Consider the following 19,516-nt stretch of genomic DNA (forward strand, 5'->3'; position numbering starts at 1 on the left):
GTTTCTTGTAGCCCTCGAAAGGGTTTTGGATGTTGATGCCTTGGTGAACGTGAGTTGTTTGACTTTCTTGTCCGCAGCAGCAGAAAGCATTTTCGAATGTTTGAATGAATCAAAGTGGGTCGTCACCGTCGATTTTCTCTTATGCTCCAACACACAGTTGCACGGGGTGCAGAATAGTTTCCCCCCACTTTTTGCCCGGTCTTGTTAGAAATTAAAATCAATGTTTTGATGGTATAATGTAGCTTAAACATACCGTCAGTTTAAACGCTCTTTTATACTGAAAAACCAGAAATTCTTGTGCACAAGCAGTTAAGCTTTTATTCTGAAAATCCTTCATCTACGGTTAGCATGTAGCATGTGGCTAATATACGATTTCCTAAAGAGGTGAATTGAGAAGCGAAATGACTTGGTGTGGTGAAAACCGAAACCTACTGATTTAACACTACAACGATAGATGTCGAGATACTACCATGTTGAATATTAAATGAAAGTACAGTTTATTTGAATACATTATTGTTTACAGACGAGAGTAGCATGTGACAACATCCGGAATGACCGGAAACCAAACGAGCCGAGAAGTATTGTTTAGAGTATTGATTACAGCGTTTAGAATGTGTTAAATGAAAAGTGATGAAAGAGAATATGAGGAGAAACGGCGTGTTAAGCATATATTGAATGTGAAAAGAACCTATCCTCTGTTTAAATGCAATAACGGACATTGGAGACGAGGTGAGCCGGCTGGCGGGGAGGAGCCAGCAGAGGATATATATAGCAGCGCCGGAGGAGAGATCCGCTGTCTTCTTCTTGCTCAGGAGAACCAGATCACAGCTGTTTTCTGCCGGAACAATATTCTGTCTGTAACACTACCGCGCCTTTTTTAATTAAAGTATCCCATTTGAATCTTTTCAGAGACTCCATTTAGTCTCATTTTAAAGCTTCTCTCCTGGACGTGAGAATAAAGAACATATTTAACAATTGGCGAGCTAGCCAGGATCTCGCAAAACCGGGAGAGACTACAGCAGGCTGCTTGCTGGACCCGCTGGCATCCGTTCAACACACAGAGAGCTCAAATCAACTAGGTAAGGAGAAACCTGTTATATCGAATTCTTCAATAGTTAATGTAGGACAATGTTAGTTCTGTGTGTTTGACGGCGGCCAGCGGATCCTGAAAATAGCTGTGCAATTTAAGTTAAAACAAGCCTAAATTGATAAACATTGGTATCATACCACGTGGCGTTGCTTTGTTACAGGCAGGGTGAGTTCAATTTCTTTTTTTCTATTTAACCCTGCATGCTATTCGTTTGTCTGTTATTACATGTCGGCTAGAGGCCAATCACTATATGTGTCTTTTGTTGCGTTTTACGTTTTACGTGAATGGTTTTAGGCCATTAAGCAGTCGGGACTGCTTGAGGCAAAGACACAGCCAAAGTTTGAAGCTAAGGTTATTGGAGTGAGTGTTTTGTGTAACAACAGTGTGAGGCTGTTTTAAAAAAAGTCCTTTTTCAAGGAAAAGGCCTGAGGAGTTTGAAGCTTTCAGTGGTTACTCTATTTCTGTTTTTCAAGACATTGCGTTGTGGATTACGGCAGGAAGTGCGACATTCGTGCGTTAGATAGACGATATTCTTCTGATTGTGTTTGCTTAGCGTCCTATTTGTCCCATAAATAGCGTGTTTAAACAGAAGAGATGACCATACTGGCTCTTAAAGTCAAAACATTTACGTACATGGGTAGAGGGCTATGACGTAAGGGTATGAGGCCCATTTAAACAGACCATACTGGCTCTTAAAGTCAAAACATTTACGTACATGGGTAGAGGGCTATGACGTAAGGGTATGAGGCCCATTTATCATTGTAAACTAAATAGAAATGTTATTTTAAACTACAGTGTTGTGTGTTGAATTTACTAGACAAAATATCACCTCACCAATTTCAACTCCAGGTGTTTTCTCAAATCCCTTTGTTCTTCAGGTCAAAGGTTGGAAAACCAGTTGCCATCTTGTCTTGACCTCATGTTCACGGTGAGCCACACGGCAGTCACCATTTCATGAAATGCTAATTGAAGTACTCTGTTTGCTTTAACACACTGAGGCTAGGCATTCCATCTTCTAAAGAACATCATACTACTTGTTAGAGTTAGAACTATTGGAAGTACTTCTGCTGGTAAATGTGTATTGGCGGTTTTGTGAATATTCTTCTTTGCAAATGTGTTTTGGCGGTTATGTGCTGTGTTGTTTAACCATAGTGTAAATTCCTATTTTAAAGATATTTTTGAGGAAACTAAGTTTCTCCTTGTTAAAAACGAGTCAGTTTTGAAACAGCTATTCCCTAGTGGATTAAGCTGGAATTTAAAATAGCGCACTCTGGTGGTAGTACAGAATTATTACCCAAATAGCGGAAACACCATAACATTGTGAATTTGAACCAAATTCATATTTCAAAGTCAAAACCATACACGGTACAACTTTATTTTAACATTTCATATTTTAATTTTGCATATTTTTTATATATTAATTAACTTTATTAATATTTTACCTTAAACTTAAAAAAAAAAAAAAAATCTATAAAAATAATAAAACCTTGAGCAAGAAAAAAAAAAAAAAAAAAAAAAGTTAAAGTTCGGACGAACAGCAACGAAGGTGCTAGTCAGAAGATTAGTGCTTCATCTTTGATAAGTTCATAAATAATTAGAGAACATGTCACCAAAACAAACTAAGTTGAGACTAGACGCAGGGCCAGGCTCAACTGCAGATATCAAGGAAAGGGTAAAAATCAGATCCGATGCTTTAACAGTTTCAAGTAAAAGACAGAGGACATGGATCAAAGCCGGACAACCCTCTTGGTATGGACCTGTAAACATTGCTATGAACAGAGCTGAAAAAAGAAAAGCTATGGTTGCAAGTCTGGTACTCCATCTGGAAGATGCCAGCCAAGGATTGACAAACAGCTTACATGTGGAAGAACTCGGCAGAATAATGAAAAAGGAACTCAACAGAGGAATGGAAGAGAGACGAAAGGCAGTTAAAGCCCATAATGACATTGTTGCAGATAGACAACAGAGAGAACAAGAAGAACGAAGAACCGGTGCATATACCTCCATGCCATTGATAGCGGCTGGAAGAGGAGGATTTCGATACAAATCATGGACTCACGGGGACATGGAAGCATTAGTGTCAAAGCTACCTCCACTCACGAAAGGAGGTCAGAAGTGGGTGAATGATCTGAAGAGATACACAGCCCAGGACCACCTGTGCTTGGGAGACATGAGGGCCCTGCTCGGACGGATTGAAAGACGACTTGAAGTGAGAGCAATAGATTCCGAGGCCAATTGCACAAATGACCCAGATGACACTCCATTCAACTACATCAGGTCAAATTATTGGGCTGCTATTCGTCACATCTACCCAACAACACGGAGTTTACATGCCCTCAACAGTCTGAGAAAAGAACCGGGGGAAGACATGTATGCCTTCCTGAAGAGATGTGAAGGAGTGTGGGAGGACTCCACTGGAGAACGAGTATTTGGAAATCCAGCTACATAGAGCCACATATGTCACCACAGGAGGGAGAGGTTGAATGTTATTTAAAAGATAGTGAGTAGAATATTGCATTTACACAGAGCATCCACAGATTAGAAGTAGCAGAGTAGAACATTTAGCAGACTATTTTTGTAATTATGAGAAGGAAAATACATTACGAGTGATGTTGTTCCCCCACACAGAAAACTATTGTGTCCACACAACTAGTGAGGTCAAGAAGACGGGCTTCCACCCAAAATATGCAAGGGGCGGCGATACACCTGACGTGAAGCTGTCCAGACCTGAAAACAGAAACTCGATTCTGTGGTGGTGAAGTCTGGCTACAAAGGGAGGTGTCCGATAGGGTCGCTTGTCTCAAACCAGTGAAGAAGTCAACAAGAACCCAGCTGAACTAGAGAGTGACTGTTAACGGGAGAACAGTGACGGAGTGACGGAGTGACGGAGACTGGCCCAACATTTTCCAGCCAGTACATAGATGGACCCCGTCAGAAGACCGGGGCTGTGTTTAAAGGGGAACTTCATTTATTGTTAGCCAGAAGTGCAGTTTTTAATCAAACAATTATTTGATTTATGGAGTCAGATTACATTTTTCTCATAAACACAATTTTATAATCGGTCTGAAGTATCTGTTTTAAGGCGTGAGCTGCAGATTAAATAACATAACACTGATTGAGAGCTTGGATGAAGAAGTTGTAGGGTTTTTACAACAGTTTGAAGAATCAGTCTTTATTTATTTATTCTTGAGTAACTTTACTGATTTGTGGTGTTGTGCGTAAGGCAATATCTCATTTGAGTGAGGGGCACCAGCCCTTCATGCAGGTCACTCTCTGAGAGAATAGTTCATATTTTCCCTGCAGTTTGGAGAAATATTATTTTATCATATGTTAGTTCAGCAGTGTCAACCAATCCTCTAATCCTAGAATTATTGAGACGCATTAGCGACACCAGGGGTATTGTTTTTCGCAGCAACGATGATGCATAATACCATTACAAAAGCCATTATTGAAACAAGTAAACTATTAGAAGTGCTAATTGCTGATTTTTTTAATAGTGAATATGCATTTATACCATCAGAAAACCATAAATCATACGATATTTTTGTACCCCTTGTGGGTACACGGAGAAGTTATATTTCTTTAATGCAACGTTATGGGTTTTACATGTCCTGTTCATAATACGGTAATCATTGCAATATTAATTGAGCATTTTATGCTCAAAGGAGGGAGTGTCATGATTATACAGATATGTTGATTTCAGTGACGTTGTAGTTAATAAATAATAACATGTAGTCAACAAGAGGTATGCCGAAGCTCGGGCCTTCTCCAAGGAGGGAGTGGTCCAGTTTTAGATATTAGACAAATAGAAGTGGATGAATATGTCAGAACTCTGAGTAATATTATGCAAGTTTTGTCTACACAGCAGGCTAGGAAAACTACAGAGATACCAGACGAGACACCAGAAGAGACTCCTGTTCGGCCAGGTGATTGGGTGAGGGTGAAAGTTCACAAAAGACAGTGGGCTGATCCCCGGTGGACGGAAGCGTGAAAAGTTGTAACGAACTTCAAACGCGCTCCGGTTTAAAGGTAAAGAAAAAGGAGCAAATTGACACCACCTCACACATTGTCACCCTTCACTGGCAACTTCCAGAACATTATTGGGAGTTAGGACTGATTTGGCAGAGCTGGAACAAAACAATAAATAGAAATAAGATAAAGATAGAAACAGCTCAAAAGACAAATTGTCTATAGATTTTTATAGATTGTACATTAATGTGAAAACCTATTTTTTTGGTTTTACATCTGAAAAAGAGTCCAATTTTTTGTATGTTATTTTTGGACTCATTATTTAAATTCTGTAACGGACACAACCAGGGATAAAATAGAGATGATGACAAGAACAAAGCCAAACCAATTGTGGGGTCCCCTAGGGATAAGAGTCAGAATAGCATTGTTGATTGTGCTCATTACACTTGGCACCTTTCTGGTTGGAAGGGGAGTACAATATTATGTAAGACATGGATCCATTAGTTCACTCATAGAATGCCCACATCACTAACAAGACTCCAGCTGGGTTTCAGAGACTTTCACTTATCCCCAGAGCCAAAAGATCAGCTGAGCAACAAGAGGAGGAGTTAGAAATACTCGGTCCCAAACAAGAGGCGGTTATAATCAAGATTATTCACCCCCTTATATGCAGTTCTTGTATCAAATGATGAGATGGGTTTAAGTGATTGGGATATGTAAGTGATGGGGATTTACAGATTAGGGGAATCTCTAAATACACTGGATCCATGTTTTAGTCTGTACCAGAAACACCCCCTGTTAAGCTATGAACAACCGATCGGTGACCTGAGCACAATTATTGAAAATGATTGTTAGACACAGGCTACTAGTACTAACCCACAAGTACAGCTTTGTACGTACAAACTCTATGAACAAGATTCCCCAGCAGATAGTGGCGACATTGCAGATATGTCCAGTCACAAAAGTTACTACGGTTCTAAATAACAGTCAGATTTAAAGTGATGGAGAAAATATGGAGACGTTCTTTTATAGTGTGTGAAATATGTGGTGCTTGAAACATGTAGGTATTTAAATTTATAGAAGAAAATGGTTTCCTGAAAGAGTTAATTGGAATAAACATGTTACAGTGGGTGAAGGCAATGTTTAGGGATATGGTAAAATTATTAGTAGACATGAATTGTGTTTAGATGACATTTAACAACTAAGATGGATAGTAAGATTAGGAAAATAGAGTGGAAAAGGTTGGATTTATTTTACCTCAGTGTGTTAGAATTAACTATAGATAATGCGTCCCGAGATCTCTCTCTCTCTCTCTCTCTCTCCACCTGTCAGAACGCTACGACCCCAACTTCCAAGCAGACAAAAGACCTCACCACGGAAGACTCCTCCTCCTCCATAGAACAGACAGAGAACCAGAGCTGAACCAACAACTCCAACGCTGCATCCAGAACTATCTCCACCTGAGGCATCCAGAACCAAAACCAGGTGACATAAAAAGGCACACTCTCATCGGTCCCCCACAGGACATGAAGTTCCAAGCTGAGCCACAAGATTTGGGCACAAGAGCAGAGTGTGGGACATGAGAGCGGAATACGCCCTCCAAGCAACCAGTAGAGACTGTAAAGGAGGAGATGAAAAGCAAAGCAGATGGGACACTGAAAAGAGTTACAGCGGAAGGATCCAAGAGCAGATGGACTGAGGAGAAGGTGGACGGAAGAGAGGAAAGAACGGAGGAGTTGGCATGGTCCGGCAGAATGTGAGGGGGTCGTGGCTTGACAACCAGAGGGGGAGAGAAGGAAAACGGGAGTTTGTGAGTTTACACATAAACACACTTATTCACCAACGAGAAATACGTAAAGAAAAAGATTTATTAGCCATGAATTAATCAATTGGTGAATTTATAAAGAAAGAAAGAAAGAGGAAACTATTAAATAACCCTAAAAACACACTGAGGGTAGAACATATTATTCAATCTTTTCATCATATGAACAAATTATTCTTTAAGAGTTTTTTATTCGTGTGTGAATTTGGGTAAGATTTAATTTGTTACAGTATAGACCTACAGTTTAAAGGGATGGTTTTAGTAACCACTCTATAAAAGCAGACAAATCTTTATTTGTATGGAAAATGTTAAAGGTAGAGCTAGTACCAAGCCAAAGATGGTATTCCAATCTAGAGTATTGATTTCTCCATTGTAGCATGGTTATTACCTCAGGAGGGAAGATTAAGGTGGAAATAACAGTTGTTTTTCGTCCAAGATGTAGAGTTTTAAAATGACACTGGGCAAAGAGCGAAAGCAAAGTTTAATTTTTTTTTAAAACTAATGTAGTTGGGAGCAATACATGCAGGGCCTTGGAGCACTCATTGTGATGGTGCATATTTGTTACAACAAACATCGTTTAGGGAGAAGGGGTCGCTCAACCCACCCTGCAGATGTTTTAAATCTTACTTGCAGCTTCAGAGGGAGCGCACGGCACCAGAGTATGAGTTTTAAAAGACAAGCGCCACCAGCTCCTAAAGGTCATCCATTCACCAGATGACCTGACATTTAGAGATGTTATTTAAAGGAGAAACATATCTGCCATTAATGTAAATTCCTGAATTAAACTACAAACCATTAATGAAATGACTTCTGTTTTTAAAATCCTTGTTAAAGGAGGGAGTAATTATCACATGCTCGGGCACCCAAGGTTCCACACACTGTAAAAGGGGTTAGCATAGCTATTTAAGTAGAACAGAATTGAAAATAAATTAGTATAATGAGTTATTGATATTCCACCGGTTTTCACACCATTTCAGGGACTTTATCACTGCATTAGAACAGACCACCCAAAGGTACTGAGTAGGAACTTTTAAGTGATGAAATTCTACAACTGTTGTAACTGACCAAAATCTTCTCCCAGAAATGACTGTCTAGAATGCCGTACCCCAGAGTAGAACGCACAACGGCCCCCTCTAAAGAGCATATTACTTTCATACCTTAAATGGTATGAAAGGAGGGAGGGTAAATTTCTCAGGAGGAGACGGTTACAAATGCTAGCAGAACAAGACGACCCACTCCGTATACAGATGTGGATGACAATGATGAGTTAGTTTAAATGATATGGATGTTCGGAGATGAGATTGATCAATGAATGTCCAGCCGATGTGATTCTTTAAATGATGAAATCATGTGAAGAAGTGAGCAAAATTAAAATGGAGTGAATCCATTTCAATTTACTTCATACTATTCCAAGATAGTATATTTTTAATATTTTTATTATTCCAATTAATTTTACACTATTCTATTCCATTTTATTTGACTTTATTATTTTATGCTATTCTAAAATGGTTTGTTTCTTTTCACTTTGTAAAAACAAGTGCCTTAACACTGAGTGTGGTATGAGAACGGTTTCTGTGAAAGGAGGGAGGAAGAAATGTTCTGATACCAAGCCATTGCTGCTATTTTGAAGAATGATATTGAATGTAAACACTAGAAGTTATGCACAAGGGAAAACTTTTATGTTTGAACACAGACAATAATTTATTTTGTATTTTTGTAAAGCCGGCTGGGAAACCATTCCATTTGATTGTAGGTTTGTTAATATGAGATATGTAATATGCAAAGTTCAGATGAAGAACTCATTGATTTCAGTATTATACACACCTTTTAGGTGTGTAAGGAGGGACTGTTAGAAATTAAAATCAATGTTTTGATGGTATAATGTAGCTTAAACATACCGTCAGTTTAAACGCTCTTTTATACTGAAAAACCAGAAATTCTTGTGCACAAGCAGTTAAGCTTTTATTCTGAAAATCCTTCATCTACGGTTAGCATGTAGCATGTGGCTAATATACGATTTCCTAAAGAGGTGAATTGAGAAGCGAAATGACTTGGTGTGGTGAAAACCGAAACCTACTGATTTAACACTACAACGATAGATGTCGAGATACTACCATGTTGAATATTAAATGAAAGTACAGTTTATTTGAATACATTATTGTTTACAGACGAGAGTAGCATGTGACAACATCCGGAATGACCGGAAACCAAACGAGCCGAGAAGTATTGTTTAGAGTATTGATTACAGCGTTTAGAATGTGTTAAATGAAAAGTGATGAAAGAGAATATGAGGAGAAACGGCGTGTTAAGCATATATTGAATGTGAAAAGAACCTATCCTCTGTTTAAATGCAATAACGGACATTGGAGACGAGGTGAGCCGGCTGGCGGGGAGGAGCCAGCAGAGGATATATAGAGAGGCGAAGTCCCTCCCCTTCCGGGAGCCTCCATGGGACCCCGGAAGCGGAAAATTATACATTGAAGTCAATGGAGAGAGAAAAGTCATCTTTTGATCCCGTTTGAATTGTGCCACGAATGACACATATGATGTTTGTCAATCTTAAACAATCATTTCCATGTAAAAAAAGTCACAGTTTGTCGCAAAACTGTTGAAATATAAGACTATGAAAAATACGCAACTAGAAAGACTACAAATCCCAAATGCATTCTGGGACGCGTAAGTGATGTCATAGGCGATAATGCTCCAAGACTGGTTGCGACTCGCAAAGCAAAGAGGAAGAAGAAGACTGATTTATTCCCTCCAATAAATAAGAGATTGCTCCAATAAATTCACTTTTACAAGATGCCTGTGTGCTTTGTACCAGGTTGTAATCACAAAAGAGATCATACCACTTGCTCGTTCTATCGCTTCCCGTCTTATGAAAGGACCAGGAGTCGTTGGACCAAACATATCAGGTAAAATACATGTTTTGCTTGGAACATAGTCAAGTTAGCTACCTAGCTAGTAGCGAGCATGTTAGTTAGCATTACATTACATTACTTAGCCTTGTCATTTGTATTAGCCTTAACATGAAGTAAACCAAAATGTTAAACAGTAAGAGTAGTCATGATGGTAAGTATTTTGTGAAACATTAGAAGAGTAGCCTATCCCCCCCCTCCACCAGGTGCTAAGGGGGCGGGAGGTAGGCTAACGCCACATTAGCATATTTTCTACTTAATGCTATTTGCACAAATGGTTAACATTGAACATTAAAATATCAGGCAGTTCAGGGAGAGTCGAAGGAAGGAAGGCAGGCAGCTTTGCATGACATTCTTCTGGACGTGTTTCATTGTGATGATAGTGAGTCAATCTGTTTGTTGGAAAGACAGTAGTTGAGTGATTACTGAGAGAAAATGATTAAAATAGATAATTATTCAGTGTTGTTACTTTAAAGTGTTGTTACTGACCTTTTTCTCTTTTATTTTCTTTACCTCACCTGTAACTGCTGAGACCCTTAGGAACATGCACACTGGACTGACCTGCTCTGGCAACCTGATTTCCACTGTACGTAATAGTATTTGGTTATGGTATATTATTTATATACATCCAAGGCACAATGCACCCCTCAGAGACACACATGTATTGAGTGTGATATTTTGCATTGGTCATGTGAAATCATCTTTACATACTAGAAAACTGTAGGAGCGGCAACTTGTTTTGAAATTGAATTTTTAATATCCGATAATAAAGTTGATCTGTTTTCTTTATTCTTCTCTCTTCCCAGCTCCATCCATCACCATTCTCTGTTCCTGCAGGTCCTGCTTGCTAATCAATGCTCATATTTTTTTACACAATTACAAATAAAGTCAATGTATTGTATGACACAAAGTTGTGCTTCATTCTGAGTCAATAATAAATTCATTCTGCCTTCAACTGCAAAATTATTGTGGACTGCACCGACATCCATGTAGCTGCTCCCCAGTAAGATGAACCAAGCAAAGTTGACATACTCAACATACAGCTGTACTCTTAAGTTTACATGAAGAATTTGTGAAATATTGGTAATAACAGGTTTAAATGATTATTAGTAATTCATTATATAATTGAGCAGACAGGGAGCCAGACGAGAAAAGCAGAATATGCAGCTGCCATTTTCCACATGGAAAAGAGAAAGGGCCAAGTGTATTTGAGTGGACAAAAGACAAATCCCAAATACGAAAAATAAAATTATACAATTGACAGATATTTATACAAATATATATCCTATATACACCATGTATAATGATGTAGAAGGAAGTGTGGTAGATAACAAGTAAATATAGAGTTACATACAGATCCATGTTACAGCAAAAGATGGAATAACTAAGAAGCACGCAGTATAATAATAATTACACGCAACAATTAAATAACTGCTCAGCATCTCCACCACAATCCCAATCTGCTGTGGCCTGTTTTCCTCCCCTCTGCATAACACCCCATCACACATACGAAACACAACGCAGAGTCCGAGGGTGTTAAGAGTATGTTTATTTAAATGTCCTAACAGAGGATTTTAGCAGTCAGAACAACTAAAGCAGCAGTGTTAATAATAACAGAAACGCCATAGAGTCACATCTAATAGAAATATATAAAAAGCATTTATTTTAATTGTGTAGCAGTCAGTTTATAATTTTGGCAGCACTGTTGAGCATTTTGAAAATGTATTTTCATGCCTCTGTGCAAGGCTTAGTCTTTCTATCTTTATAGCCACTGGTGTAAAGTAACTAAGTTCATAAACTCAACAAGTACTATAATTGGGCACAATTTTGAGATACTTGTACTTGTACTTGACTTAAGTATGTCAATGTTTTGCTACTTTGTACTTCTACTACACTACAGTTCAGAGGTAAATGGTGTACTTTTACTCCACTACATGTATTTAATCCCTTTAGTTACTTTACAGATGTGGATGAATGATGTGAAATATAATCAAGTGCTAAATCAGACTTTAGTTCCACCTGGAGTAAATCCACAAGCTACCCTGCAGTATACAAAGTCATTCAAACTAGCTGCACCTTTACCAGCTTTGATCAATCATTATAAAACATATCATATCTATTATTCTGAAATGGACCAATCTGCACAATGACTACTTTTACTGTCGCTACTTTCACTATATTTTGATCATAATACTTTTCTACTTTTACTTGAGGAACATTTGGAATGCAGGACTTTTACTGTAACAGAGTATTCCTACACTCTGGTACTTCTACTTTTACTCAAGTACAAGATCTGAGTACTTCTACTTTTACTCAAGTAGCCTACAAGATCTGAGTAGGCTACTTCTACTTTTACTCAAGTACAAGAACTGAGTACTTCTACTTTTAATCAAGTACAATATGTATACTTATACCACCTCTGTTTATAGCCTATGAAAAAAACGATTAGAAAACGAAGGCTAAAGCTAACGTTAGCAGATAGTGACAATGTATGCTAGTTAGCTAGCTCAACCATAATATTGCGACAAGAAAAAAAAACTTTTCAGTGCACATCACGCTCTGCCGCTCCGACAGGGAGCTCTACTCTGAACACCTGAACGGCCCGTTCTCACAGCTGTTCACCAGCGGTCCAGTCCTGTGCCACAGTGACTCCGGACGCACAGTTAATATTAACGAACGCACCGTAGGTAATGTAGCTGCTGAAGCTAGACCATCATCGCCGAGCAGCAGAGGCTTATTATACATCATTAGCAGAGCCGACAGGCAGGAAGACTCGAGCACACAGCTCGCGCTTCATTATAATATATAAAAAAAGCTCGCGGCCGCACATTAATCCGGGTCCCAGACCCCCTCCCATACCCCAAAATATTTGTATTGCAGATCTACATGAATCACACAAACGACCTATTTTGGATTCAAAACGGAGAATTTCGCCGAAAGGTGACAAGTTTGCCTGGACAAGATAACCAAAATCCTTGAATCTACACACAGCAAATAAACTCAAATGACACAACGAGATCACACATATAGTCGATATAAAACTGGCCGCTTCAATCTGAAGAGCAACTAAAACAAAACACGGGAGTGTATCTTGTTCTTGTGAACACTAATGTTATCCACAGCATACACAGACACCACGAAGTTCTTAAGGAGAAAACTAGTTGCTAAAACAAAACACGTTAGTGTACCTTGTTAGCTAATGTTAGCTCGCTGACATTAACGTTAAACATTGCACTAATATTATTCACTGAAACCTTGTAAAGCCAGTCCCGCATGCTGGCTCTTACAGAACCGCTCCCTTTCGTGTATGTACAGCTCTCAACATGCCCAGACTTGTAGTGATTTTCACCTCGTTTTATACTTTTTCGCCTCATTCTGAAAGAAACAGGTGAAATGTACTAACGTGACAGCCATCTTTGTGATGGTGACGCGTATTGTGCGAGACCAGAGACCTGTAGTTCACTGAGCGGTTTCACACAAAAGAAATTGTAACTTCACAGTTTTACGACACATTTTTATTTTTTTGACTTGCAAAATGTTCTTTTAATTTGACAAATATCATATGTGTCATTCGTGGCACAATTCAAACGGGATCGAAAGATGACTTTTCTCTCTCCATTGACGTCAATGTATAATTTTCCGCTTCCGGGGTCCCATGGGTCGGAAGTAGATGGGCGGGACTTCGCCTCTCTATATAGCAGCGCCGGAGGAGAGATCCGCTGTCTTCTTCTTGCTCAGGAGAACCAGATCACAGCTGTTTACTGCCGGAACAATATTCTGTCTGTAACACTACCGCGCCTTTTTTAATTAAAGTATCCCATTTGAATCTTTTCAGAGACTCCATTTAGTCTCATTTTAAAGCTTCTCTCCTGGACGCGAGAATAAAGAACATATTTAACAGTCTTTAGTAGAAATGCTCGTCGGTAAATGAGATGGATTAGATTTTTTCATCTTGGTGTTTTCTCTATCGTGTGAGCTCCACACGTTCACTCTATACAGTGTTGTTTACATTCTGTGATGCGCGAGCTGATGACGTCACTTCAAGACGAGTTAACTTTTTTTTTTCTCAACTTTGTGTGGAAAAATGCGGGGATTATGCGGCCTTTTGATAAATATGCGGCCTTTTAAAAATCTGCGCCTATTTGCTGATTATGCGGTAAATTCTGCGATCGCAGAATCGCGTTTTTCTGGAGGGTCTAAACAATAACACGCAATTATCCTTGTTTTTATTTATTTGTTTAATTCTATAACATCAGGCTTTTTTGCCATCCGTCAGGAGCTGAATTTAAAAAATAAACTCACCAGAAACAGACGTAGGCGATACACACTAAACACTGAACTGATAACCCAAGATCCTCAGCTATGGTTGAAGCTCGGTGATTTGGATGTTTTAGCCGCAATTCACGTTGGGATATAGTGTTTATGCGATATGAAATCCGTAAACATAAAAAAATTTTTTTTATAATAATAATACTTTATTCCGAGTGTACTTGCTTTTCTCTTTGAACGTCATCACATAATGGCATTGTAATACACGGTTCGGCTGCATTAAATATTACACATCTGCCGTAGTTCTTTATTTATAGAGCCCTGATTAGAAGACTTCTAGACAAACTGGAAGAAATGCCACAGAAGCTCATAAATAAATAATCAGCAATCAAAATGTCTCTTCACACAACACGTCTCCTCGCAGTATCAATACTAATTCTGCTGACTTTTATATTTGATCTAATTGGTAGATAGGTAGCAGTGCACAGCTAATAGAAAGGGACTTATAGTTTTTAAATATATTATTGATTTTCTTTTAATTAAAGAATGTAAATACTGAGCTGAGAGAATAGTCAGGGGTTTTGGGTGATGGGAGACACATCTATGGAATCAGAATTTCAATAGCTTACCATTAAATTACGGATATACCTTTCTGTCTGTGATGTTTTACAAATCAGATATTAATGTGTAGAAGTAAAACATGTCAAATAATCTAGCAATATCCTGTACAATTATTTGAAAACATGAATAAAACTACACCTCTTCAGATGTTATACATACATACGCTTCCTACACTAATAATAAAAAGTAAAATTTGTTGTGTTAACACTTTAAACTTGACAGTTTTTTAACCCGCACCGCCTAGTGGTTAAAGCACATTATTGAATTTTTTTGTTGAATATGTTATATTTGATGAAAAACATATTAAGAGTACATACTTTCATAGGGGGAAAGTAGAAGGTCAATGATAGAAATATAGAATATAAAATATCAAGAAGATACTGTAGTGATCTCTACAATAAAACAGTTTAGTGCCGGATGTACAAAGATATTAATAGGAGGAAGTGCAAAACAGAAAGACTAATTAACCTTTATAGCACCCCCTTTGGAGAAAAGAAGTCGAGCCCCCCCCAACACAAATAGTCACGTAATGGGCCAAGTTAACATTTATCAAAATACATCAATATAAACGTGAGCATTCCACTTTGCTAGAACAGTGATAATAAAACAATGTTCCATAATTCTGTGTGGTCAAAAAAAAAAAACATAATACAATTGTGCAATCCTTTTGCTACAACAATAAGTTATAATACTTTGCCACTTTGCAAATAAATGAAAAGAAAGAAAAGGCTGATATTTGGCCGAAAAGTGTGTCTTATCACAGCATTAGTGGCTGCAATGAGCCTGTTTTGCACTGCACATATTGTTGGTTTTTGTTAGTTGTTCTCGCGTCCAGGAGGAAGTTAAAATAAGAGTAGTTCAATCAGGAGAGACGTGATGTATGAAATACATGTTTATTATCGGGACCCATGACATGCGGGAATAGTGATTGACGTATTACAACAAGTAACTGTAATGATGTTTTGGCGATTAGGCCCCGGGTTTGCAGGATGATCATTCAGGAGGGAAGAACCGCTCTGATGAACCCCCCGGGGTCTAGACACTGGTGGTGGTGATAGTAGTTTGTCCGATCTGAAGGGAGAAGGTTTCAGCTTGGCGCTGTATTAGGAGACAGGAGGTGAAGGGGTGGAGGAGGGTTGTGCGTTGACACCTGAAATGACAACTGACGGAGAGGGGAGAGCAGATTTAAAGGGGTTAGCAGGTGCGATGATTGGCTAGCCGGGGCGTGATGCCCCTGATCACTTATTGAGATAACGTGTGGCACCCGATAATGTTGTCTTCCTGATTGAACTTGTGCTGAGCTACATTTCAATCAGGAGAGACGTGATGTATGAAATACATGTTTATTATCGGGACCCATGACATGCGGGAATAGTGATTGACGTATTACAACAAGTAACTGTAATGATGTTTTGGCGATTAGGCCCCGGGTTTGCAGGATGATCATTCAGGAGGGAAAGAACCGCTCTGATGAACCCCCAAAAGAAGTGAAGTATGAAGTACTGAGCTGTGGGCAATTCTTACCTTGCGGCTTGCTGCGGAGATCTATGGATGAAATGAGAGATTAACATGGGGACGTGATAAGCGTCGGAATCGCTTCCGGGCTGCGGGGTTAGACATGCGCGGACCCACTGGCCGCAACCTGCATTCGCAGGGTTAAACCTAACGCAGACCCATGTCCGCAACCTGCACTCGCAGGGTTAAACATAACGCAGACCCATGTCCGCAACCTGCACTCGCAGGGTTAAACATAATGCAGACCCATGTCCGCAACCTGCACTCGCAGGGTTAAACATAATGCAGACCCATGTCCGCAACCTGCACTCGCAGGGTTAAACCTAACGCAGACCCATGTCCGCAACCTTCACTCGCAGGGTTAAACCTAACGCGACCCACTGGCCGCAACCTGCACTCGCAGGGTTAAACATAACGCAGACCCGGAGGTCCCAACCTGACGTGTATGGTTAAACATGAACACGGACCCGGAGGTCGCAACCTGACATGCAGGGTTAAACATGGCGCAGACCCGGAGGTCGCGACCTGACATGCAGGGTTAAACATGAACACAGTCACACGTATACATGCTGACGTGCTATGAACCACCACAACCAGTTATAGGCATAATTACCATTTCTATTGTTGAGAGACCTTGGATGGCCAGCACGCGCTGATGTCTGGGCGAATGCAGGATATGAAGGCGGAGGAGGATCACCGTCCGAGTTGCAAGGATGAGGGAGAAATGCCTTGATTGGCAGCAGAGGTGGCTGTACCTATCTGAACGAAAGCCCCGATATGATATTAGGACGCCACAACCAGTTATAGCATATTTACCATAGGTGAGCAGAAGAGATCTTGGATTGGCAGCACGAGCCGATGTCCGGCGAAAAGGGAGATGTAGACAAGTAATGCACGAGAGCTGTTAGCTGGAGTACAGTGATGCATGAATATCATGACCTGGATTAACCCAAGCCAAGTGAGCATAAACCCGAGAATATGGAGGAAGTGCAGATGCACGCAGAAAACCCATACGCTTAGTTAAATACTGAGACATGACCCATGATATAGACTAGCTTAATAGCAGTTAAGTGCGCCAGATGAGTCATAGATGCTGATAAGCTGATTGAGTGATTAGGATCGTCTTCTATCATCTGAGAGGATGATGGAGGGACGCTAGTGTTAGATCCAGCGAGTGTGATAATAAATGTGTAAGCAGGAGTGGAAATCTGAGCGTGCCGCTATAGCGGATGATCTCATGCAGATATTCCCCCCAAAACGGAGGATGTGCAGTGCACGTCCTTAAGAGTCGGGGAAAACGCGGTCGTCGTGAGGCCGGCAGATGCCACGTCCAGAAACGGGAGATGATGCGTGCCGAAGATTATCCGCATGCAAAGTACGGTTGCCCGTTGAGGAAGAGCAACTGTCGTTGAAGATGTTTGCTGTATACGCCTTGACGTTTATGTGGATGCGCGCAGTTTGGTTAGAGAAACATTATACCATGAGCTTGATGTGATGCGGCACTCCGGGTGTGTGACTGGGCCTATAGTTCCTCATGAATAGGAACGGTGTGCTCCTAAGGAGTCTCTTCTTATTATTATTATTCTTCTTCTTCTTCTCTCTTCTTCTCTTTCCCAGTTGAGCAGAGTTAGGTTAGTAATGTTGTATTGAACACTAGATGGCGTGAAAGCACGCATGAGGGGATCTCCCTGCAGTGGGTGATTTGGACTGAGGAGAGACAACTATTAATATTATTTACCCGAATAGCCGGTGGATGCGTAGTTTCTCCTTACTTGACTCCCGCTTAAGCTGAAAGAGTTCCGCTAAACGGATGATGGGAACTTTAAAGCGCGTCGATAATATCTGCTTTGAAGAGCCAGCCTTGGCCTGCACGCTATTAAGATTACATTGTCTCCGTGCGTAGAGGGGGAACATTGACCTTGTCATCGAGATTGCCCTGAGCTATACAAGTCATGCTAGGGCCTATGCTGAAGCAAATAGTGTTGTAACGAGCAGTACGCTTGGACAAAGTGACTAGAACGCAACCGCCCCTTGAAATAATTATACAGTCGAGCAGCACTAAGATCTGTTATTGTGTAGGAAACGGTTAATGCCACAAAGATAGTGACACTAGTCAATGACTGATTAGCTCGGTTGCTAGCAACGTCACTTGTAGGATGCCAGATAACCTTAATGACGGTGTTGTGATGCCGACGGCATAAATCCATACTGAAACATGTCGCTAAGAGATGGGAAATATTTATCGGCTGCTTATGTGACGTCGGACAGTGAGTGCTTAACGGCGACCGCTGGCGTGTGAGTTAACGATGAAATAACTCCGGTGTACGCGCGCTGCAGCGTGTTAATGCCGCTGGATCACATGTACCCGATGCGTCACGGCGTTCTAGAAAAATATAGTTTGAAGAAGTAGTTCTGATGAATCTGCTTTGTATGATTAAAAACTACCCGACGCAATCCTGTATTGATGTTTGTTTGACGGCGGTATTGGGAGAGAAACGGCGATGTAAACGTTACGTCATGACGCGATATTTAGTGGAGCAGAGACTGTGAACGGATTGGGACAGTGCTGCAGAGGAGATGTTGTTGTCGCAGATACAGTCGTTGGTGCACCGAGAAACTGAATATTCTTAGCGGAGACGAAGAGAAAAAATAAATAAATAAAAAATACGATCATTCAGTCAATAATCATTAAATTAATATTGGGAGTCAATTCCTAATTTATTTAGTATCTGGTCGTGTCATAAACAGGATAATGTGCAGCGACTTGGTCATTGAGGAAAAGAAGCCCTACGAAACACCATTCATTTCAGGTAACACTGTTGAAGCTTGAAACTGCGTTAGTACTGACATTGTAATGGGTAGCAATACCCGGCTGCATTAGTAATGCATTACATTCTTAGTACGCAAAGTAATACGTTACTGAAAGTCCATACTGTAAGACGTTACACCCAACACTGCCTGAAACTCACCTTAACCCTGAACTAAAGGTAGCAATGCACAGTGTTGAACTTCCTGTCGGCTCCCAGACCGTCGTCGAAGAACGGGGGGGGATGACTCTGGTCGTCTCCCAGGGCAGAAGCAACGCGCTTCGGAAATACTGGAGAGAGTGAGCTCTTCTTGGGAGGTCGTTGCATTTATTTAGCTCTTCTGTTCGCAAGATAGCTTCGCAAGATCACAGACCTTCCTTTCTGCTGCCTCGTTTACTTCTAAAAAACATGTATCCCGCTCGCTCGCTCTGCATGCGCCACACCCCTCTCTTAAAGGGGTAGCGATCTCGCTCTGCATGACCCGAATGTCATAACAATATAACGA

At 40.2% G+C, this 19,516-nt stretch overlaps 1 long non-coding RNA gene across 1 annotated transcript; it reads left to right on the forward strand.

The window, feature by feature from the left end:
* LOC307045752 lies at positions 1-10,754 on the forward strand. The gene is made up of 2 exons (XR_013809981.1): positions 1-10,385; positions 10,606-10,754. It is a non-coding gene; the product is annotated as an uncharacterized lncRNA (long non-coding RNA).
* The last annotated feature ends 8,762 nt before the right edge of the window (positions 10,755-19,516 follow it).

Source organism: Notothenia rossii (assembly GCF_949606895.1).
Source record: "Notothenia rossii genome assembly, chromosome: 7".
Taxonomy (NCBI): Eukaryota; Metazoa; Chordata; class Actinopteri; order Perciformes; family Nototheniidae; genus Notothenia; species Notothenia rossii.